Consider the following 24261-nt stretch of genomic DNA (forward strand, 5'->3'; position numbering starts at 1 on the left):
GGCTTCAGCTTCGTTCTTCTGGGAGAAGTGTGTGGTAGTGGCTGTTTGTTCCTCTTTTTTAAACTGCCAGAGGGGGTGTGTTCTGTGGGTGGAGGTATGCTCTGATTGGGTGGGGGGTTAGCTGTGTTCTGATTGGGTGGGAGTGTGTTTTGAATGGGGGCTGTGTTCTGATTGGGTGGGGATGTGTTTTGAGTGGATGGGCTGGTCTCAGCTGCCAGCCTTAGACCTGAACTGGTGAGTTGTGCTGCTTTTGTTCGGCTCCGTGTTTGTGGTGGTGCCATGTTTTTATAGTGGGTGTCAGTTTGCTTATTGTGTGGTTTGGAGGGGTTTAAAGTGGCTGATGTTGCAGCCGTGAAAACCTCAGAAAACATATACATGTGTATATGTGTGTGTGTGTGTGTGTGTGTGTGTGTGTGTGTGTGTGTATTTTTTTTAATTAGATTGCTAACAAAGAATTAAAGGGAGACTGATATGCATTTCAAACTTATTTGTTTTCATCAGTCAGCCATAAGATTTGTCCCATGTTTGGGGCCTAGCAAGGTAATCTAAATAGTTAACAAGCATTTGACACATATCTCCCCTTGCTTCTCAGCTAACAAAGCGAGAGGGAGCCTGTGGCCTAGAGGTGAAAACAACTGCCTAATGTGCAATCAGCCCAGGTTCGAATCTCAGCAGGGTATGGCTGACTGATGAAAACTAATAAGTTTGAAATGCATATCAGTCTCCCTTAATTCTTTGTTAGCAATTTAAAAATTTACACAAATATGAGCTGTCACCGGTGTGACTACTGCCTGTCGATGGCCTTCAGGTTAGGCTGACACAGGAAATAAAGATTTGTCCCATGTTTGGGGCCTAGCAAGATAATCTAAATAGTTAACAAGCATTTGACACATATCTCCCCTTGTTTCTCAGCTAACAAAGCGAGAGAGAGCCTGTGGCCTAGAGGCGAAAACAACTGCCTAATGTGCAATCAGCCCAGGTTCGAATCTCAGAAGGGTATGGCTGACTGATGAAAACTAATAAGTTTGAAATGCATATCAGTCTCCCTTAATTCTTTGTTAGCAATTTAAAAATATGCTGAGGTACTCACCCAGCCTAGAAGACAATGTCAGGACCCACCTAGAAGCTGGCAATGCCACCTGAGAAAACCCGAGAGATGGCCCTAGAGGAAGAGGAGCTTGTTGAGTTCAACCCATCTCCCCAGAATGGCAAGAGAACTCAGACTGTCCCAGCTGATGGCCCAATGGGGAGCACACATAGCCCTCTCTGTGGGCACCCGCACCCTCGTCCCAGTCGTAGGCCTTCAGCTGGGTTTTATAAAACCTTTTCACTTTAGGCCTCCACTGCCGTGTGCAAAAAAAAAGGTTCAATCAATCAATCAATTTCAACTTTTCGTGGGAAAAAAGATGATCTCGCAAAGTTGATTGATTGATTGATTGAACCACACAATTAGTCATGCCCACCAAATGGGCCACAGCCACCCGGCACCCGATGATATATAAGTGGGTTTTGAGTTGCAGTTTGAGCACTATTGTAAGGTATGGTTTGATAAAGCCTATATGGCCACAAAGCAGCACTACTGGAATCCTAATTAATGGGCTCAAGGTGAACTGACCAGAATCCACCCAAATTCTGACCAGAATCCACCCAAATTCTAAAGGAGCAGAAAAGACAATATCAGACCTTGTGCAGAAAGAAAGAATATCATTATTTATTTATTTATTTATTTATTTATTTATTTATTTATTTATTTATTTATTTATTTATTTATATACCGCCCTTCTCCTGAAGGACTCAGGGTGGTGTACAGGGCAATAAAATAAGAATACATTAGTTAAATAATATTAAAACCTAAATCCATCAGGCCAGGCCGGCTTGTTCGAATGGATAGGTTTTTAGATCACGCCGGAAGGAGCGAAGGTCGGGGGCCATCCGGAGTTCAGCTGGTAAGCGGTTCCAAAGGATTGGCGCACCCACCAAGAATGCTGTCCCCCCTGGGGGTCACCAGCCGACATTCTCTGACCAGTGGTACCCTGAGGAGGCCCTCTCTGTGGGAACGTACAGGACGGAGGGACGTTGACGCCGGCAGTAGGTGCTCCCGTAGGTAATCCGGACCCATGCCATGTAGGGCTTTGTATGTCATGACCAGCACCTTGAATTTCACCCGGAAGGCAACTGGAAGCCAGTGCAGCTCACGGAGCAGAGGTGTAATATGGGAGTATCGGGAGACCCCCAAAAGAACTCGTGCAGCTGCACTCTGTATCAGCTGAAGCTTCCGAGTGGTTCTCATAGTGAAAAAAACATTGACAGGTAATCAAAGGCACAAAGTCCAAAAACCCTTCCCTATTTTGGCATAATATAACAAAAACGTCCAATAACAGCATTTCACAACTCCACTGTATTATGGCATCAAGTACCTGGGTACATCACTTCCAAGTCCTTGATGGTGACCACAAGCTAACATCTAAATGATGAATATATCACTATCCTCACTACCACAAATGTGTTAAAAACTGCTCTCAAGCCCCTGTGGGCTTGCCACTAATGGGAGGGGGAAGGGGGGACAAGATCACCGGACAGAGGCATACAGAGGCAGCGGATGGGACCAGCAGCAGAGATGGCAGCGACAGCCTTTCCCTCCCTCGTACTTGTATGCTGGAAGGGGGACACTGTGGAATGCAGCCGTGAGGCTGTCCTTCTGAGCAGCCGATTGGCACGGAGAAACGGCGGGGAGCTAAAATCCTGCCTTGCTTCCTTGCCTTGCTGTCATACTGGTGCTCACGCCAGATGCTGGCTTGGGGGGTGGGGGGTGGGGCCGGCCGGGAGGTGTCTATTTAGAGTGCTGGGAGGCGGTTGCTCCCAGCGCTGACTTTGTTTGCTGTTTGTTTGAATACTGCATGGCAGAGCATACCGTAAATAAACTAACCACCTGTGAACTCAATGGCTTGTTTTTTGTTGGACCCAGGGGTGTGTCAAGGAGCTCTGACAACTGCTAGAAGTGATTGTATCCTGTATCCTGAGCAAATCAAATCCAGACAGTCACAAGCTGTATATTGTGCGGTACTTACAGAATTTAACATTGAGCAAATATAGATGGGCCTTTTCTAGAGCCAGATTTGATCCCCTCCCATCAGTTCTACTGGAGGGAAGATTTCATGGGGCCCCTTATTCACAGAGACTTTGCCCTTGTGATTGCAGGGAGGTAGAAACTCTTGCACACATTCTCATATTCACTCTCATATTCACATTCCCTTCTGCAATGCCCCAAGATGGCCTCTGAATGCCCCAATCGTTTCCAAAAGACGACCATGCAGATACATTTTTATGTTTATTATTTTTTTGAATGATGCTAACCCTATTGCTACATGTTAGATGGCCAAATATGTTCACCCCAAGTTAAACGATTTTAATTAGGTTTTCTGTTTTATTGTCCCATCATCATCATCATCATCATCATCATCATCATCATCATCATCATCATTATTATTATTATTATTATTATTATTATTATTATTATTATTATTATCCCAATAATTAATGATTGTATTAAACTTTTCCTCCTTTTACTGAAGTTGTTGGTAGTAAAGGGTGGGGAACAATTGTAATAAAGATATTGATTGTTTCATATATATTTCTTAGATATAAGCACACAGTGTATTAAAAATGTAATGATCATCAACATGATCATAAGCCTTCCTGAAAGATATAGCAAAATTGTGTGAAATGACACATAAAATGTCGCATGTATTCATGTTGAAGCATTCACTAAGCATTCCATTTATGCACCTTTATGCTTTATTACATCACCTAGTGTTTCACTGATATTAATCTTTTCTTGTGATAAGTCCCTAGAACTTCCCCAAAGCCTCTTTCTTCAGTCCCACTTGTAGATTTCAGCCCAGTCTTCTTTATGTCCACTTTCTTCATTGCTTTGGGACTGAATTGATTAAACACATGAAAATGTTGTCCAGGCATAATGCAAAATATAAATAGCAGACGAGCAGAGTCCTTCAGCTAAGAGTGGTGAGCCTGTTCATGGATCCTGAATCCGCATAAGGGACACCTTATCTTGGTTTCAAAAGCCCCATCTTACAGAACAGGTGAATCTGTAGAGAGAAGCCTTTTCAAACCTTTGAAAATGCCATCGAGTCCAAGAAAGCAAACTGAACAACCCAACTATGGGGGTAAAGAGGTAGGATGGACCACTCCCTGCTCCAGATACCTGCAAGTTCAACTTCTCAGGACTTGGCCTGGAATGAGGCAGAATTCCTAGCTGAGTTCTGGGAAGGGCTTTCCGATGCAGTAGGCAAAGTTGGCCCCAGCTGAATGTGCTGCCACACCACAAGAACTGATCCAAACCCGTGTAAAGATCAACGGCAGCTTGAAGGATGCAGGGAGGTACCTATATTTAACTGAGGAAGGAGGGGAAATCAGAAAGCAGTCACTGCACAACATTGAACTTTCTGCATTTCATTAAAGGCATGAATTCTAAAGGCATTTGGTGTCGTGGAAAGGACAGTGGTACAGCTCTACAGAATCATAGAATTAAAGAAACAGCTAAAGTATGCATGGTAGCTTGGTGACATAGTGTAAAGTGACATATTTCTTCTGTTTCCTCCCTCTGCAGCAATCATTCATTCGGGAATTCTGCCCTACATGTCTGCTTTGAAAGCAGATTTATGAATCTGGTGAACACTTTATAAAGTTAAGGATGAGGTATGACTCTGACAATATTTTGAATGGTTTTGCATACTGGATTGTCCACTGGAGCCAATGGAAATCTGCAGAAACTGGACTGACCAACATGGGCTAACAGGAGAAGGTTTCAGATTTCTATGTTCACACCTGGAGTACCACACCAGACTTAGTAAGAGTGAGAGCAGCATAGAATAATATATGATTAAAAAAAATTAAGAACAATGATGATAGTCTGTAACTAATTTGGGAACTTTGTAGATAATATAAGAGCAGGGACATGGACCTCTTCCTAAATCAACCTGTGTACATCTGGTATATATTCAAGGAGAAATCCATTCCAACATTTTGGCAAGTACATTTAGCATCTGGCATATTTTGCACATATTTAGTGCCTCTGAACAAAAAATTTCCTTGTTCCCTATACGTTATTTAAAAGGTCTATCCCTAACAATTGGGGGGTGGGGGTACACCTTTGAGTAATTTTCAGAATATTCTGAATTTGCACACCATTTCTGAGCTGAGACAGGTTTTTAGGACAAATCTTGGCATTGGATTGCAATGACAGCATTCTTTCTGAAAAGCTCCATTGAGAAATTCCTTTGACATGGTTAACGTAAGATCTTGTTTGTGGCAGCTCCCATTGGATACAAAGAGTAAAGAAGCTTTTTTCAGAGACTTTGGAGGCTACACATAGTTACAGTTTTATTGATAGAATCATTCGTATTTTATTTCTTAATTTCTTTTGTAGGGAAATTGAATGAAGTGTTCTTCATCTGTAATGATTCCTGAGAAGTCAACTGCTACCAAGAAGATTTTTGATATGGTCACCACTGTCGACAGCTGTGGAAGAGAGAGAGAAATATATCTATATCTATATCTATATCTATCTATCTATCTATCTATCTATCTATCTATCTATCTATCTATCTTATCTAGAGATTTGATCTTTCAGCCTTCTTCCACCCACCCCTAGTCAGCAAAGGTCATGGTGAAGGAGGGTTTCTGAATATCAAGTGTTCCACCCCATTGCTTGTTTTGTCTGAGAGTCTAAAGTTCAATTAGCAAGCCGAGGGGTCAAGCCTGCTGTCCATTTGTTCTTTCCCCAGTGACTTGAGGAACACTTTTTACTTTCTCTGGGCCTCAGGTAATGATTCCTTAAATGGCAAGTGTCTCTAGATGTCACTGGTCACAAGGAGTATAATATATATGTAAAGATACAATAAGGGTATGGCCCCAGCATAGCCGTAGAGTATCATGTATGGCAGTTTACTATTTTTTTTCTACCAGGCTACCAGGAAATTAAATCTCGATTCACTTAATTTGAAACAACAAAACAACAAAAGACTATCTGAGTGGTTTATTATGTAATATTTTCCACTTCAAATGGGGAGAATCTGCCTGAAGAATCACCCTGTTGACTTTTCAAAAGAGTGATGGAGAGTGATGAAAAGCATCATAGGACAGAGATCCCTGGGACTGTAGGATCTCGTTCCTGCTTTATTCAACTGTACAAAACAGGCAGGGAGATTTCTGACAGGGAAACATTCCAAATGATTCCTGCTGTGTATTAAAACAGGGCCTTTTCCTCAAATCTCTCTCTCTTCTTTTTTTCTTCACAAGAAAATATGACCCTGGGAATGGATGTCATGGGTTAAGGTACTTACTTGTGGTTACACTGCAATCAAATACAACAGATTGATGGAAGAAAAAACAAATCGTCAGAGAGTACAGCTGCATTTCCTACTCAGGCCTGTTTAAAGTTGTTTTGACAACAATGAAAAATAGTTGTATTCCAAATAATTGCAATATCATATTATTTTGTATATGATTAGCAGAAAGTAAAAGTTAAGAGAATATAAGGTTGACAGCTCTAACATGCAACCAAATGAACATGCTGAATAATTGTTAAGAGTATGAATGTGGACTTTACAGATGGAGCAGTGAGAGTTATAAATGAAACCCAGCTGTGTGTCATGCTTGTTAGGTAGATGACTATGGCCTAACTGGTTGGGCTGGCAATATATATAAACTATGATTGCATTGTTGTAATAGAAACTGTATTGTATCACTTTAAATGTGTGATGATTGGCCAACGCTGTTTTTCCAACGGCCATAAGAGGGAGCTAGAGACATAGCTTCTTTCTGTTATTCTCTCTGTTACGTTTGCTGTTACTTGCTGATTATTGTGGTTTGTGGGTTTGCTACTGTTTGCTAAACCTGAAGAACTGTGTTTTGACTTACGGACTGGTAAGAAGACTCTGTACTGGATAATCCTTGGGCTATTGTTATTTGCTATCATCTCTTTACTCGTGTATGACCTGGACTGATTTTTTCTTGGACTGTGCTATTGTATTATTCCACAAGTAAAACTTTTTTGCACACCTCAGTGTATCTGTGTGGTTGCTGCATAAACCTGACTACTCTCAGTATCCTCTTTTTCTGTGCAAGCTCTTGTTAGCTCAAGAGGTACTCTGCACATCCTTATCAATGCTCTGTAAAAGTTTTGCAGAAGAGATGTAAAACTGAGAGTCTACAGACTAAAATCATCAGTGAAGGGCTGGGGGATGTCAAGCCTGATGGTCTCCAATGGCAATGAATAGTAGGAGGCTTTTTCATGCAGGTGCACAGAATTTGGAAACAAAATATGATGCCAGAGGACAACACTCAGTGGAAACATAGACCTGTGCAGTAGGACAGTAACAGTATGGCTGATGTCTCTGTGAAAGAAGCAGGCAGGTGCGGAAATTGTGCTCAGTGATAACTCTGCCAGAATCCAGTCTGTCCTTGTAATGAGGGTGAAAGAAGGATATTGCTAACTTTAGCAAAAGGATTCTCTTGTGGGCTTGTGCAAAGCTTTAAAAAGGCATTTTATTAGTGAAAAAGCTCACTTGAATAATGGCCATGAAATAGAGTTAAAAAAGTCAGCCAGCTTTGATCCAGTGACTCAAAGATATGCAGATGTGATGTACCTATCAGCAATGGATGGTGTGAAGAATATTGTGATTTCTTCCATCTGCCTTCCCCCTGTCAGCAAAGACACATCTCATAGTAAAAAAACACAAATTTGCAGCCAAGGACACTTACGGATGGCCATTTCGATGACAGAAAAATTCTGTTCATCTAGGGCAAAATTAAAAAAAAACAAATAGAGTCAATGGATGTTAACCTTATTGAGAACTACTTAACTTACAGTTGCAAGAAAAAGTATGTGAACCCTTTGGGATTACGTGGAGTTTTGCATGAATTGGCCATAAAATGCTCTGTAAACGTCATGTAAGTCACAACAATAGAAAAACACAGTCTGCTTAAAATAATACTACAACTATAATACTACAATTATATTACTTATAGCAAAATATTCGAATAGCAATAGCAATAGCACTTAGATTTGTATACCGCATCACAGTGCTTTAGAGCCCTCTCTAAGCAGTTTGCAGAGTCAGTATATTGCCCCCATCAATTTGGGCCCTTATTTTTCTGACCTCAAAAGTTGGATGCTAGAGTAACTTTGATCCAGTGAGAATCGAATTGCTGACAGTCAGCAGAATTAATCTGCAATACTGCATTCTAACCACTGAACAGCCACGGCTCTAATATCTATCAATATACTAAAACTCAAATGGTGTTTATTAGTTTGTCTTTCTGTATCCTGTAGTTAACCCAAACAATGCATTATACCACAACAATTTTTTTGAATCAAGGTACCTAATATTTACTAATTTAAGGAATGCCCCCAAAATCAGGGACCCATTATTCCTGTGAAATGAAATTTTCAGGATCCAATTTGGGTAGGTCACTGGCACCAGAGGCACAAAAGCTTTCGGACATCTTCAGGGAACTTCTCTGTGTACTCTGGGCTGTTGTGTGTATGATATTTATATGATGGCTGTTATGTATAGCTTTTTAGATGTAGATTGGGGTGTTGATGGCTGGGTATCAAGTTGTTGGCTATAGTTTCCTTATGCTGCCAAGCCCCCGCTTCCTAAGTACATGATAAGCTAGTGGTAAATCAGCACTTTTGTTGACTGATGAGGGACCTGTTTCAGTCACCCCCTGGCTGTTTTTGTGCCTGCTCATCCAACAATCTTAGTAGCTGCCAAATTAAGTGTATGGCCTTGTTTATTGCAGCATGAGGCTACCAATGAGTTCGGGTCTTCTTGTCTGACCACTTGCTTGTGTCCTTGCAATCTGGTGGTTAGCTTCCCTCCCATCTGTCCTACATAGTTACAGGTGCAATCCATGCAGGGGACACAGTAGATTATATTGGATGTATCTCCCACCTCCAAGCAATCTTTAGAGTGCATAATTTGTCCTAGTATCTAAATCTAAAAGATTCTCTACATCTAAAAACCTGCACTCAACAGCTACCATATAAATACGACACACACCGAACATCCCAGAGAACACAGAGAAGTTGCCTGAGGATGGGGTCCAGCATAGGTCTGAAAGCTCAGAAAACAAACTTCTGGTCCAGATGACCGACCACGATTGGATCATGTAATGTTATCATGGAACCTGTATATTCACCTTCATTTCTAATGAAAATTTTCACCGTTTTTTTAATTGTGGCCATTGGAGCATCCCCCATACAGATTCACTCCATACTAAAAATATTGCTAGCTCTGTCACCCTGAGATATTTCTGGATATTCCACCACCCAATCCTGATAAAATTAGCACAAACTTTAGGAATTTCAGAGGACCTCAAACAATGACTTAGTCTATTTACCCCAGCAGCTGTGGGTTGCCCATCTATGTCTTTGCATAATGAGAAAAAATAGCTTTATACTGGATCTTGATTTTATAAGACTGTATTGATGAAATGAGAACTGCAGAATTAACTGCAGAATTCAGATCTTACTGAACTACAACCCTTCCATTCTTCATCCATATTGTTCCTCTTCTCTTGGACTTCATAGGATTGACCAGTGTTTGAATTGGTACCATTTGCCTGTCTCTGAGTTCAACATTGAGACAGTCCGAGAAGAGTGCGTTTAAAACAAGTGTTTTGTGGAACCTTTGAGTCAAAATACATTGCTGGCAACTGCCTGGATACATCCCTGGAAGTGTCTTGACAAGATTCAGAAGTGGTTTGCCTTTGCCTCCTTCCCAAGGCTGAGACTGGCCCGTGTTCACCCAACTAGCTTTGTTCCTAAGACAGGACTGGAATTCACAGTCTCCTGTGTTGGTCTTTCACCAATGCACCAATTTGGCTCTGTTTTAAAACTGGCACCTGAACAATCCTACCCTCAAAAGGAATGTAAGCAATGGGGATTTGTTGTGCAGCCCTTCAAATATTTCAGGAGTGAAAGTTATAATATTTTATGAGATAAGATACTCACAAGGTTTTAGTAGACACGGTCCTTGAAAGGAAAAAAAAAAGAGGTCCATGTTTATTCTTGAGTAAATAGCTAAAGGCATTTTTATACAGAAACTGAATGCTTCGCTTTTTTGTATCTGGGGCAGGCGATTGTATTTTTCTTCTCCAGGGTTTTCCTGAATGAAGAAAGTTGAATTGCTCAGGATCAGCTTTAGGGCAACTCGCCATGGCCATCTCACCATGGCCAACTCAAGGCATGACAACTTGCCATGGGATTAAAGTTACACTAATATCAAAGAAATAGAATCAGTGAAGGAAGAATGCAAAAAAGAAGGGCAAAAAGAAATGTGAATGACAAAAATTAATATATTTTTTAATTATTTTAAGTAATTAAATTGAATTGCTGAATTGTCTTTCAGAAAATTGTCCCATGGCAAATTAGCTGTGGGGAATCATCCCCGGAGTATCTGAATGTCACTTGCTTACCTGAAGACACGAAGGCAAAGGCAATTCCTGCCAGAAGAAGGAGGGCTGAAAGCATTGTGACTGGTGACATTCTGTAAGATTTAGCAAGCTGGAGTCAGGTGGCACCTAAATTGAATAAATTAAATAAGTTCTTTAAATGTTGAAGACAAACACTGTAAAGGCAACAGAAAATCTCACAGAGCTCTACTCTTTGTTTCCATATTTATAATGCATGAAGCACCAATCAAAATTCTTGGGCAGGCCAGGATGGCGATACAGCCTATAACAAATTAGCACGTTCATTCTGATTTTCCTACATAAACAGCTTGGCACACATAAATCAGGCTTTATGCCATATAGGTTGTGTTTCTAGGAGAAGATAAAAATAGGGTTGATTGTTGATGTCACGTCTCTGTTGCCTTGCAATGTAAACCTAAGTTACATATGCTAATGCTACTTTTATTTTAAGTTGATGGAAACAGAATCTTTCAAGTCTGACTGTGCTTTACTTTCTTCCCTCCTCTTATCTTTTTGAGAATTAGGGAGGGTCTTGCCTGAGAATCTTGGTCAGGTTACAATCTATCCCAGACACAGCTTTTTTTCCTATCTGACCATGGCCTTAGTGTGGCCCTTCTGTAGGCATGTTTCCTGAGTCCATCTTGAAGTACATGTTCTGCACTTGCCTGTCTTGGATGGCAAACCTCAGACAGGGACTGCAGAGGAAGTGTACAAAGTGTGCTTGAGATAACATGTGAAAAACAAGATCTTAAATTAGAAAGATAAGCTTATGGAATGCAGGAAACTGGAACATATATTAATCCTTGTATTAATTGAAAGGGATAAGCAATAGATAAGGAAAAACAACCAATTTCAGGATGGCATGTAAACTGTTAATGTTTAACCGCTAAAGCTATTGTTTAAGACATATATATATATGAGTATACTGTCACCCTTCCTATTTAACAGAGCACATCATGAGAAAGGCAGGGCTAGATGAATCAAAAGTTGGAATTAAGATTGCTGGAAGAAATATCAACAACCTAAGATATGCAGATGATGCCACTCTAATGGCAGAAAGTGAAGAGGAACTAAAGAGCCTCTTGTTGCGGGTGAAGAAGAAGAATGCAAAACTTGGGTTGAAACTTAACATTAAAAAAACCAAGATCATGGCATCCGGCCCTCTCAATTCCTGGCAAATAGATGGGGAAGAAATGGAGGTAGTGACAGATTTTATTTTCCTGGGCTCCAAGATCACTGCAGATGGGGACTGTAGCCAAGAAATTAAAAGATGCTTGCTCCTTGGGAGGTAAGCCATGGCAAATCTAGACACCACACTAAAAAGCAGAGACATCACCCTGTCAACAAAAATGCGTATAGTCAAGGCTATGGTCTTCCCAGTTGCAATGTATGGCAGTGAAAGCTGGACCATAAAAAAGGCTGAGCGGCAAAGAATTGAGGCCTTTGAACTATGGTGCTGGAGAAGACTCCTGTGAGTCCCTTGGACTGCAAGGCGATCAAACCGGTCAGTCCTAGAGGAGATCAACCCTGACTGCTCTTTAGAAGGCCAGATCCTGAAGCTAAAACTCAAATACTTTGGCCACCTAATGAGCAGGAAGGACTCACTGGAGAAGAGCCTAATGCTGCGAAAGATTGAGGGCAATAGAAGAAGGGGACGACAGAGAATGAGGTGGCTGGATGGAGTCACTGAAGCAGTAGGTGTGAGCTTAAACGGACTCCAGAAGATGGTAGAGGACAGGAAGGCCTGGAGGAATGTTGTCCATAGGGTCGCGATGGGTCGGACACGACTTCGCAGCTAACAACAACAATATGAGTGAACGTTAACCAATAAACAACACAGCTACTCAAGATTCGTATGAGTCTCCTTTCATACTACACCCTTCCTCATGTTGTTTAAGGACTGTTGCTTCTTCTTATTATGTAATAACAATGATAGTTTTGTTATTTCTATAGCTGGCAGGATACTTGTCTCTTGCTCCCAGGGAAGGCAAGAGCAACAGACAGAAGATTATATTGATCTCTTACAGAACATTTATCAAAGTTACTATGAGCATTCGTACAAGTACAATTTGTGCCCTGCCAAAAAAATCTCATCTACTTGCACCTTAGCCAAACTGTTCGTATAGCACATTTGTAAACTGCACGGAGCCCCAGGGAGAATAATTTTGGACCATGGCATCCAGTTCACTTCATGGTTTTGGCAAGAGTTCTTAAAACCTTTGGGGACCACTCATAGGCTTAGCTCCTCATGTCATCCGGAAATGAAGAGAAGTTGTGAGTGTGCTTCTCACATCATCTGGAAATGAATGGATGTTGTGAGCAATATCTCAGGTGTTATATTAATTATAAACAGGACAATTGAGTGACCTCCTTCCTTTCACTGAGGTTGCTTACAATAAATCAGTACACAGTAGCACCTAGACCTCCTTCCATTATCTGGAAATGGACTGGCTGGGTGGGGGGAAGGTTGGATTGAAGGGAAAAGCCTGTATGTTTTCTCGTGGGAATTTTAGTTCTAGCCTAACAAGCACCCTTTAGAAAAAGAGCCTATCACATCCAACCAAATAGAGTTCAGAGTCTTTCTTTCCTAATGGGGCAATCCAGCTGGGGTAGGCCATAAACTTTTTTGGATTGGTGCTTCATTCTTTAAATAAAAAAAAAGTCAGTGGACAAATTCTCGGTGACATTTGTGATTTCCCTAAACTTGCTCTGAGGATTAAATCATGTGTAGATTTGCCAGAACTTCACGAACCATAAAGTTTCTTCTTCATCCTAGAAGTTATTTCCTTCCCCTTGCCATCAACTGGTTCTGCCCATTGTTTTCATTGATGCTTAATCCTTTAAAAAGGGAGCTTATTGTACAATTACTCCATAAAATTTCTAATTTCCTTTTGCTGAGAAGTTAATAGTGTGTAGATCTGCCACAATTCCACAGATCATGAAAGTCTGGATTCTCTTTGTGCTGGCAGCTGTCGCCTTTGCCTTGCCAGCCACAGGTAAGACGCTGCCATTGCTATTCCCTCTGCTCCTGATGGGAGGATGAGGAAGGTCCTTGGAGTGAGTTGGCAATCAGTCATAACCAAATCATAAATATGTGACAATTCTCTTTTAAGTCTTCCTAAGATGGGCTTTCTTCTCTGAATGCTTCTAGCGAGGAATGTGTGCGTATGAGTTTTAAAGGCCGGATGTGAAATTATGGTTGATTTGCACAGAAGATAGATAAATATCTTTTAAACTTCCATTGGGAGTTGATGAAAATTCTCAGTCATCCAGATAGTGTTGTCTGGAAGTTGAGTTGTAGCAACTGGATTTCTTTCCTTTTTTTGGTTTGTAATGTTTGCTGTTTATGAATCAGTTGCCAAGCATCTGAATGTAAATCACAAGACCCTGGAGATGCTGCAACATTCCAGCTTTTTGTTCCAAAAAGGAATAAAAGACATAAAAATGAACAGACTCAACTGAACAAAATGAAACAAACACTACCACTATATTAAAATTATTAATAATTACCATGTTACTAATGAATGCCATATATTATTCTGATTTGAATCTCTCTTGATTCCATCATTTTACCACCATCTAAACTTCCTTCTGCATTATTGCAATGAATATCAATACATTCTTCCAAACACTGTCAGTTTCCCTTTCAGCCCATCAGATTCATCAGGAAGGAATGGACTCAGTTTGGGCACCACTTCAGCCATCAATATTAGACGCATTTCTGCTCATTCTTTCATCCTGTGTTCTTGGGATGTAGGAAGGGTGTACAGGTGAAATGTTGGACAGTTGTTTTTCAGCTGTGATACACTGAAGAATGACATCCCCTTTTTTCTTCAAAATAGTGTTATCAATTCATTGAATGTGGTGCTATAATCTGAAATAGTCCTGGGGATGAGTGACAAGCACCATCTCTATTTTTTTCCACCTTTGAACAGGTCTGATTCAAAAATTCAAAGTTTTAAGTAAGTATGTCAGAGTACAATGTGTTACTTACCCTCAGAATCTTCTGGGAAGCGAGAAGCAAACAGTGTTTTTGATACTGTTCTAGAGTTTTATCCCTTTTGTGTGTCTCTTTTTTTGCCTGAATTAATCAAAGCAATCCTCTCTAGAGCATTGCCTCTCCTACGGTCACTTCCTCAACAATCAGCTCATACCTACCTTTTTCCCCTTACACGTTTCAAGACTGTAGGTGGGGTATCAATAAATTTGTGTGGGCAGGGAAAAGGCCACGAGTTAAACTTAAGATTATGCAGGATACTCGTGAAAGAGGTGGTCTTAAAATGCCTAATCTTAAATTATATTATGAAGCTGCTGCGTTGTCAGGAATAAGTGACTGGATTAATTTGACACAAGGGAGATTATTAAATCTTGAGGGCCACGACTTGTTATTTGGCTGGCATGCATATTTGTTGTATGATAAGAAGGTTGATAATGTGTTTAAAGTGCATATTTTAAGACAGGCATTGTTGAGAGTTTGGAAGAAGTATAGACATAAGTTAGACTACAAGATGCCGTTGTGGGCAATCCCGAAACATGCAATAGAAAATATAAATGTTGGCTTCAAACATGATGTGACTATGTATAAGGAGATCTTAAGCTTGGAAAGGAACGTCTGGTGTTTGAAGCCGTACAATCTCTTGCGAGATGAGAAGATCGTTCAAACTTGGTTCCAATATACTCAATTACGTGCCAGGTGGAAAGAAGATCAGAAAATTGGTTTCTCAATGACTGATGAAAATTTGATAAAGCAAATTAGAAACCAGGGTCCAGCACATATCAAACGGATTTATCTTGCATTGATAGATATTGACTCAGAAACAGAACTTGTTAAAGACTGTATGATAAAATGGGCCCAGAATATTCAAGAAGTTATTACAATGGACACGTGGGAAAAGATCTGGGTGAGGAATGTAAAATTTACGCAAGCCCAAAACCTAAGAGAGAACTTTTATAAAATGTTTTATAGATGGCATTTAGATCCTAAAAAGCTTGCAAGTATGTATCCGAATTATCAACCTAAATGTTGGAGGCGTGGTGGTGAAGATGCAACGTATTTTCATATATGGTGGACCTGCAAAAAGGTTAAGGCTTTTTGGATAAAAATTTGGTGGAATATGCAGAAGATCTTTAAGCAAAGGATAAAGTTTTGTCCGCAATTGTTTTTGCTGGGCATAATTACAGATGCTACTGTTGTGGACATTAAGTTGATGTTGAACTTAATTACAGCAGCAAGACTCTTAATAGGTCAATATTGGAAAAAGGAGGAACTGCTGACTATAGAAGAATGGACTCTAAAGGTTTCTGACCTGGCGGAAATGGCAAAGATTTCGGCTTACTTGAAAGATCATTCGCAAGAACGTTATATTATGGAGTGGAAAAAGTGGATCGATTATATCCAGAACAAATATGGGACTAAAAAGTTTCATTTAGCATTTGAATAAGTTTTCTTTTCTTTTTTCTTTCATGAAGGAGGCCACACCCTTGACCTAGTTTTCTTGTCTGGACGGTGGTTAGATGATCTTGGTGGGGGCTCTCCAATTATTATGCCCCTGTCATGGACCGATCATCATCTCCTGCGGCTGGTCTTCCGTTTTGCCACCCCCCGCCGTGGGTGTTTGGAACCACTTAAATGGTACCGCCCCAGACGCTTAATGGATCCCCAGAGGTTCCAGGCGGTGCTGGGGTCCCCACCTGCCCCCCTTGCTCACAGCTCGGCCGATGCCTTAGTGGAAGCCTGGGAAAGGACGGCCACTGAGGCTCTTGACCGAGTTGTACCCCTGCGGCCCCTGACCCGGTGCAGATCCCGTCGAGCTCCATGGTTCTCTGCGGAGCTCCGGGAGATGAAGCGTCGGAGACGGGGCCTAGAGAGCGGTTGGAGGTCCAGCCAATCCGAATCCGACCGATTGCGACTAAGAGCCTACATTAGGTCTTATCTCGCTGCGATAAGGGAGGCGAGGTCTAACCACTTCGCCACCCTTATCGCGTCCGCAGATAATCGCCCAGCCGCCCTGTTTAGGGTGACTCGCTCCCTCCTAAATCAGGAGGTGAGGGAGGATCCCTTGCAGGGTCGTGCCGAGGAGTTTAACCAACATCTGTCGGACAAAATCGCTCGGATTCGGACCGGTCTGGACTCTGACTGGGCAGAGTCTGACGATCAGGACACGGGCGGTCTTGTCGATTTCACCTGGGAGGAGTTTGATTCTGTGACTCCGGAGGAAGTGGACAGGATCATGGGGAGGCTGAGCACCACCACATGTTTATTGGACCCGTGCCCTTCCTGGCTGGTCTATGCAGCCCGGGAGAGGACACACAGCTGGTTCCAGGCAGTTATATCGGCTTCTCTGAGTGAGGGTATCTTCCCCGCCGTCTTGAAGGAGGCGGTGGTGAGGCCTCTCCTCAAGAAGCCTGCCCTGGACCCAGCTGTATTGAACAACTTTCATCCTGTCTCCAACCTTCGCTTTCTTGCGAAGGTTGTTGAGAGTGTGGTGGCGCATCAGCTCCCTCTGGTCCTGGATGAAGCGGATTATCTAGACCCGTACCAATCGGGTTTCAGGCCCGGGCACAGCAGGGAGACGGCATTGGTCGCGCTGGTGAATGATCTCTGGAGGGCTCGGGACAGGGGGCATTCCTCTGTTCTAGTCCTATTAGACCTCTCGGCGGCTTTCGATACCATCGACCATGGTATCTTGCTGCGGCGTCTCAGGGGACTGGGAGTGGGAGGCACAGTTTTACAGTGGTTCTCCTCCTATCTCTTGGGACGTTCGCAGTCAGTGTTGGCAGGGGGGCAGAGGTCGACCGCGAGGTCTCTCATTTGTGGAGTTCCTCAGGGGTCGGTCCTCTCGCCTCTCCTGTTCAACATCTACATGAAACCGCTGGGTGAGATCATTCGTGGCTTTGGAGTTGGGTATCATCAGTACGCTGATGATACCCAACTTTTCTTTTCGACCCCAAACCACCCCAGTGATGCCCTCAACGTGATGTCCCGTTGCCTGGAGGCGGTTCGGGTCTGGATGGGGAGGAACAGACTTCAACTCAACCCCGACAAGACTGAGTGGCTTTGCATACCTTCATCCCGGGTCTACAGGTATTTGGACATTCCACCTCTGGCTATGGGGGGTGAACTATTACCCCCCGTAGATAGGGCTCGCAACTTGGGAGTCCTCCTAGATTCACGGCTCACCTTGGAAGACCATATAGGAGCTGTGACTAGGGGGGCCTTCGCCCAGGTTCGCCTGGTGCGCCAGTTGCGGCCCTATCTTAGCCGGGATGATTTGTGCACGGTCACTCATGCGCTCGTGTCCTCTCGTCTGGACTACTGCAACGCTCTCTACATGGGGCTGCCCTTGAGGACCACCCGGAAGCTCCAACTGGTACAGAATGCAGCCGCGAGAGTTGTGTTGGGAGTCTCCCGATACTCCCACGTTACACCTCTGCTCCGTGAGCTGCATTGGTTGCCAGTTGTCTTCCGGGTGAGATTCAAGGTACTGGTAACGGTGTTTAAAGCCCTCCATGGCATGGGGCCGGAGTACCTTAGGGAACATCTGCTGCCGGCATCAAGCTCCCTGCGCCCTGTGCGTTCCCACAGAGAGGGCCTCCTCAGGGTGCCACCGATCAGAGAATGTCGATTGGTGGCCCCCAGGGGGAGATCCTTCTCTGTGGGCGCTCCGGAGCTGTGGAATCAGCTACCGGTAGAGCTCCGGATGGCGCCCGATCTTCGCTCCTTTCGTCGCGATCTCAAGACATTTTTGTTTGTACAAGCTGGCCTAGCCTGATGGGGATCGGTGGGGTTGTTTTATCTTTGGTCTCTTAATTTTATCTTGGGGTTTTTAGAATTGTACTTCTATTGTTTTAATTAGGGCAACTGTTTAATCTCTTTTTAATGTTTGTATTGGGTATTTTATTCTGCCCTGTGAACCGCCCTGAGTCCTCAGGGAGAAGGGCGGTATATAAATGTTATTAAATTAAATTAAATTAATTTTTTTTCTTTTTATATGTAATATTAGTATTGCTTGTAGTCATTTTATATGAGCTAGAGGGCGATAGAATTAATAGTTTATTGTTGTTAGCATATGGATATTTATGATTGTTCTTTGTTTTTATACCTTGTACTTAGCTCTGGGAAGTCGGGGGGGGAGGGGGGAATGGGGGGAGGGATAGGGAGGGTTAGGGAGGGGTGGGGGGGATTGTTAAAGATAAAATGTACTGTAAAACTTTTCAATAATAATAAAAAAAACAATCAGCTCATACCTACCTTTTTCCCCTTACACGTTTCAAGACTGTAGGTGGGTCCTTTTAAATTCATATGATCTGCACAGGGGGGCTCTAAACTGAACCGTTAGATTTGGGGTGAATAGTGATATTTTAAAGGGTAAAATATAAATGGAAATATAATACAAATTTTTAATGTATATTTTATTAATTTTTTACAATAACAATCTTTAATATTTTGTAAACAACAGGTTGTTGGGCTTCATATGTTCGACATTAATAATAGTACAATTTCCATTCCTACCCATTATTTCATTTTTCCAACCATTTATAATGATATTTTAAAGTTAACAATATAATGGAAACCTAATACAACCTTTTTTATGTAGAAATAATTATATTGATTTCCCTTGATTTGAAAAATAGGTCAAAATGCTCTCCGATGAAAATGGCAGTCATACTCTTTGACTTTTCCCTTTTTCTTCTTTACCCAGTACGGCCTCCACCAGTCGCTAATGAGTAAGTACTTTAATATATCAGATATTATAACCAGCACAATTTCTATTTTCTTTTGGGTGAAAAGCCAAAGGGAGGGATGTTATTCACTTGCCAACTCCACATGTGTAGCACAAATTAATTTAAAGTTTCATGTAAGAAATTCAGCTGTGCATGATTCATTTACAGAGATTCAATAGTCTAATAAATATTTAATGCACTAATAAATTCAGTATTCTTTTTTAAGAACTGGTATTTGTTTCGCACTATTTTGAACAGACAGATTAAAAAACATCATATTGTATGTCCATATGCCATTATAAGCAGGACTGCAATCCTAAACCTGGAAAATCTTGGAAAAGTAAAGGAAACCACTCTTCCTCCAGACATTAGGCCACAATAATCCATTTAGCAGGCTTACTCACCTTGCTTATCTAAACCGTTTTCTCCAGCAATGATTTTGAACACTACGAGTTTCATCATAGTATAATTAATCACTGGGGATTTGAATTAAAAAATAGGTCAAAATGCTCTCTGATGAAAATGGTTGTTATACTCTTTGACTTTTCCCTTTTTCTTCTTTAACCAGTAGAGCCTCCACCATAGATTATTACGAGTAAGTACTTTAATATATCAGATATTATAACCAGCACAATTTTTATTTTCTTTTGGGTGAGAAAGGCAAAGGGAGGTGTTATGTATTGAGGTTTGGTTAACACCTATGCACTTGCATACTGAGAACTAACAGTATAGTTATGATTGCCAATAAAGCAACTGTTCATTTGTACTCATCTGCCTAGCGTCTTCACTACACTTCAGAACCCGATACACAATAGTGGTGACGAGGGTGGGATCCTGCTTTGCCATAGACCTGAAGTCACGAGGGGAGGGCTTACATGCTGGAGGAAAGAGGCATCTTTCCCCCCCCTTCTCTATCAGCCGGCTAGATCAGCACGCTAGCGGCCTCATGCTCAGAATCACCCGTCTGAGCCTGTGGAGCAGGATCCAAGCTCAGAAGAAAGAAGATGCCCAAAGTCGGCCAGCCCCGTGAAGTCGACATCCGCCACCCCGAGCAGTGGCTGTTGCACCTCAGACAAATAGAAAATTACTTGCGGGCGAACCAGATCACAGAAGATGGCCTAAAAGCGGCAACTCTACTCTGCATAAGCAGGCCTGCAACATTTGACCTGGCCGAAAGTCTATTCGCCCCGACATTAATTGAAACCGTTTCGTTCGCTGATCTCAAACAGAAGCTGAATGCACACTTCAAACCCAGGATGTCGGAAATGGCCTGGCATTTCAGATTTGATCAAAGAGTACAACGCCCTGGGGAAACTGCATCAGAGTTCATTGTGGCCTTACGCCAGGCCGCTTGCCTCTGCAGGTTTTCCAACCCAGACAAGCATCTTCGAGACCAGCTCGTGTGTGGCCTTAGAGACAAGGTGTTGCAACAAAGACAAAGCTAGGCCCAATCTAACCCTTCAGGACATGCAGAATGAAATTATGACTGATGAAGCAGCTGGAGGCGCAGTCCAGATGGTACAGACATCCAAACCCAGTAAGTCTGAAGAAACAATTCACCATGAAGCTGATACTTACAGCGAAAACACAGTCAAAGAGGAAAGAGTAGTGGACAAGATTCAAAAGAGAACAGAGCCATGAGAATGAGGACTCGAGCACAGAGAGAACAACCATAAGGCTGGTTTTTTTTGTAGATGCGGGAGTTGTGGTGGCAACCATGCATGTGTGAACTGCAAGTTCCGGTTGGCCACGTGTCGGGCCTGTGGATGAACGGGGCACATTGCAACAGTCTGCCGAAGCTGTTTCAGAGACAGCCAACACAAGCAACAACCGGGAAATTTGCCAAGGAGAGGTACCGGGGCTCAGAGCCCAACCAGTGTCAGGTTTTGTGAAAGTCAAAGGGCTATCTGCCAAACCGGGGCCCGCCGCCTCTTAAAGCCTAAGTTAAAGCTTGAAATTCATCTTCAAGGTATTCCTTATAAGATGGAGCTAGACTTTGGCTCTGCAGTTTCAATTATATCGTATGAGACTTTTAAATTTGTTTGCGGCCACAGTAAACAGTTGGTAAAATTGAGACCCTCTAGTATCTTGCTGACTGATTTTCAGAATGCTCAGGTTAAAACTAAGGGGGAAGCCACCCTATCTGTAAAATTCAAAAAGTTTCATGGGCACCTGGATGTCATTGTGGTCAAAGGCCAAAGAGCTAGCTTAATAGGTTTAGACTGGTTTGAAGCATTAGGGATCACAATTACTGGCATAAATTGAACTCAGGGGGTTAACATCGGTGTATTTGATTCCAAGCTAGAGAAGTATACTGGGCCCCCCATTTCATTTAAATTGGACCCGAACATCTTGCCAATTAGGATTAAACCCAGAAGAGTCTCATTCACGCTAAAACATAAGATTGAAGTGGAATTAAACAAATTAATACAACAGGGAGTGCTACAGCCCATCGAGGGGGGGATGGGAGACCCCTGTAGTCACCCCACTTAAATCTAATGGGGAAATCTGCATCTGTGCAGATTATAAGTGTACCCTGAATAAGGCCCTTAATCAGCATGCTTACCCAGTTCCCATGGTCAGCCATGTGCAGGGCGGTGCCATTTTCGCAAAACTCGATCTGGCGCAGGCGTACCAGCAGCTGCATGTTAGCGAAGCTACAGCAGCAGCTCAGACCATAGTAACACACAAAGGAGCATTCAGAGTCAACCGTCTACAATTTGGCGTAAGTGTGGCACCTGGGATTTTTCAGGAAATAATGGAACATAGCTTAAAGGGCATTCCGGGCGTCTGCCTGTATTTTGACGATGTGCTAATTGCAGGTGAGACAGAGGAAGTTCTAGCTAATAGACTCAGAGCTATATTAAATAGGCTTCACTCAGCAGGTCTCAAACTAAAAAATGTAACATTGGGGTTACTTCTACAGAGTTTCTGGGATTCTGAATTGATGCCAGTGGAATCCACCCTGCAGAATCCAAGGTTAAGGCAATTAAAATGGCCCCCAGCCCTAAAAATTAGGCAGAGCTTCAGGCATTTTTAGGGTTATTAAATTTCTACCACACATTCTTACCTAACAAGGCTGCCATTGCCGAACCACTTCATAGGCTGCTAGATAAAAAAAGTTGCATGGAAGTGGACCAGTTTGCATGAGAAAAGTTTCCAAGACCTTAAGGGCCTGTTATCTGACAAATCAACTGTCACCCACTATATTGAATCCAAGCCTGTCTGCATCGCTTGTGATGCTTCTCCCTATGGAGTGGGAGCTGTATTCAGCCATTTGGGAAAAAATGGGGAGCAAGTCCCCATCGCTTATTACTCAAGAACCCTATCAAAGGCTGAGAGGAATTACGCACAGATAGATAAGGAAGCCTTGGCTATAGTAGCTGGGGTCAAAAAATTCCACAAGTATCTTTATGGTAGGAATGTCACTGTGTTTACAGATCATAAGCCTCTCTTAGGCTTATTCACTACAGACAAGCAAACCCCTCATATACTTTCACCAAGGATGCTTAGGTGGTCCATATTTTTATCTGCCTATAATTTGTAAATAATTCACAAACCTGGGGAAGAAATGGGCCATTCTGATGGCCTAAGTAGGCTACCCTTACCGTCTATCGATCTGACCCAGCCCCTGCTGCACAAATTCTGTCCATACAGGAGATACCTGAATTTCCCCTCCATGCAGGGGACATAGCTGCTGAAACTGCTTCAGATAAGATTCTGAACAGAGTTCTATCATGGGTATTCACAGGATGGCAAGACAGAAGTCCAGGCCCTGAATTCCAAGCTTATTTTCTAAGAAGGCATGAGTTATCAGCTCACAAAGGGTGTTTATTATGGGGAAATAGGGTCATCATACCCTTAGTCTTGAGAGATAGGGTACTACAGTCCCTACATGAGGGACACCCTGGCATAGTGCGCATGGAAGCGCTAGCCAGAAGGTACCTGTGGTGGCCTGGGTTAGACAAGGCTGTTGAAGAGCAGGTACATGAATGTTACATTTGCCAAAGGTCTAGACCCAAAATGCCTCAGGCACCTGTTCACAGATGGGAGCCAACTCACACGCCCTGGTCCAGAGTCCAGATTGATTACGCTGGTCCATTTCAAGGACAGCTCTTCTTAATTGTAGTAGATAGCCACTCGAAATGGCTGTAAGTTGTTCCAGTCTCTAGTATGACTTCAGCCAGAACAATCTAGGTGCTGAGGAAACGTTTTGCCACACATGGGCTTCCTGATGTCATAGTTTCTGATAATGGGGCTCAATTTACCTCTGCTGAGTTCCAGGCCTTCCTCAGAGCAAACATGATCAGACATACCACGTCCACGCCCTTCCACCCATCGTCGAATGGACAAGCAGAACGGATGGTGAGAATGACCAAAGACGCACTCAAGCACATCATAACAGGTGACTGGCACCACAGACTTGCAGATTTCTTACTTTGTCAACACTCCACACCTTGTACAGCCACAGGGAAAAGCCCTGTGGAGCTGAGCTGGGGCAAACGCCTCATCACCAAACTGAACAGACTTCACCCTGACAGAATAGCATCTGATGCTGGTCAACCCAAACCCCCAAGGGGGCTACAACCTGGTGACAGGGTCTGGGCCAGGAACTACGGACCAGGACACTTGTGAGTTCCTGGGAAGGTGGTTGACAAATGAGGGCCCCTATCTTACACAGTAGGGGTGGAGGGAGGGCGTTTAGTAAGACGGCACATGGATCAACTAAGAAAAAGATTTCCTGAACGGTCACTGAGAGGGAAGATAATAATTCATCCCATAGTTCTCAAGCTGGCACACAGGCTAGCTCTTATTCACCCTACCAGCGTTTTCAGCACTCAGTTGAGTTCGAGTCTGAGGAGGATCAAGAGGGCACAGAGATGCAACAGGAAACCTCTGATCAGTCGGACCAGCCAATCTTCAGTGACTATTGTGCTAATCCTGCTTTTAGATCTGACTCTGGGATGGGCCTACCAGACAGGGCCAGCCAGAGCAATCCTTCGGAGTCTCCAGCTGAGGAGAACACTGACTCTCATG

The 24261-nt window shown here is 42.8% G+C and overlaps 1 long non-coding RNA gene across 1 annotated transcript in view; it reads right to left on the reverse strand.

The window, feature by feature from the left end:
* The window catches only part of LOC310634413, a 486982-nt gene that overhangs the window by 330 nt on the left and 462391 nt on the right, over positions 1-24261 (reverse strand). The gene's annotated exons all lie outside the window — the stretch shown is intronic.

The sequence above is a fragment of the Vipera ursinii genome, assembly GCF_947247035.1.
Source record: "Vipera ursinii genome assembly, chromosome: 2".
Taxonomy (NCBI): Eukaryota; Metazoa; Chordata; class Lepidosauria; order Squamata; family Viperidae; genus Vipera; species Vipera ursinii.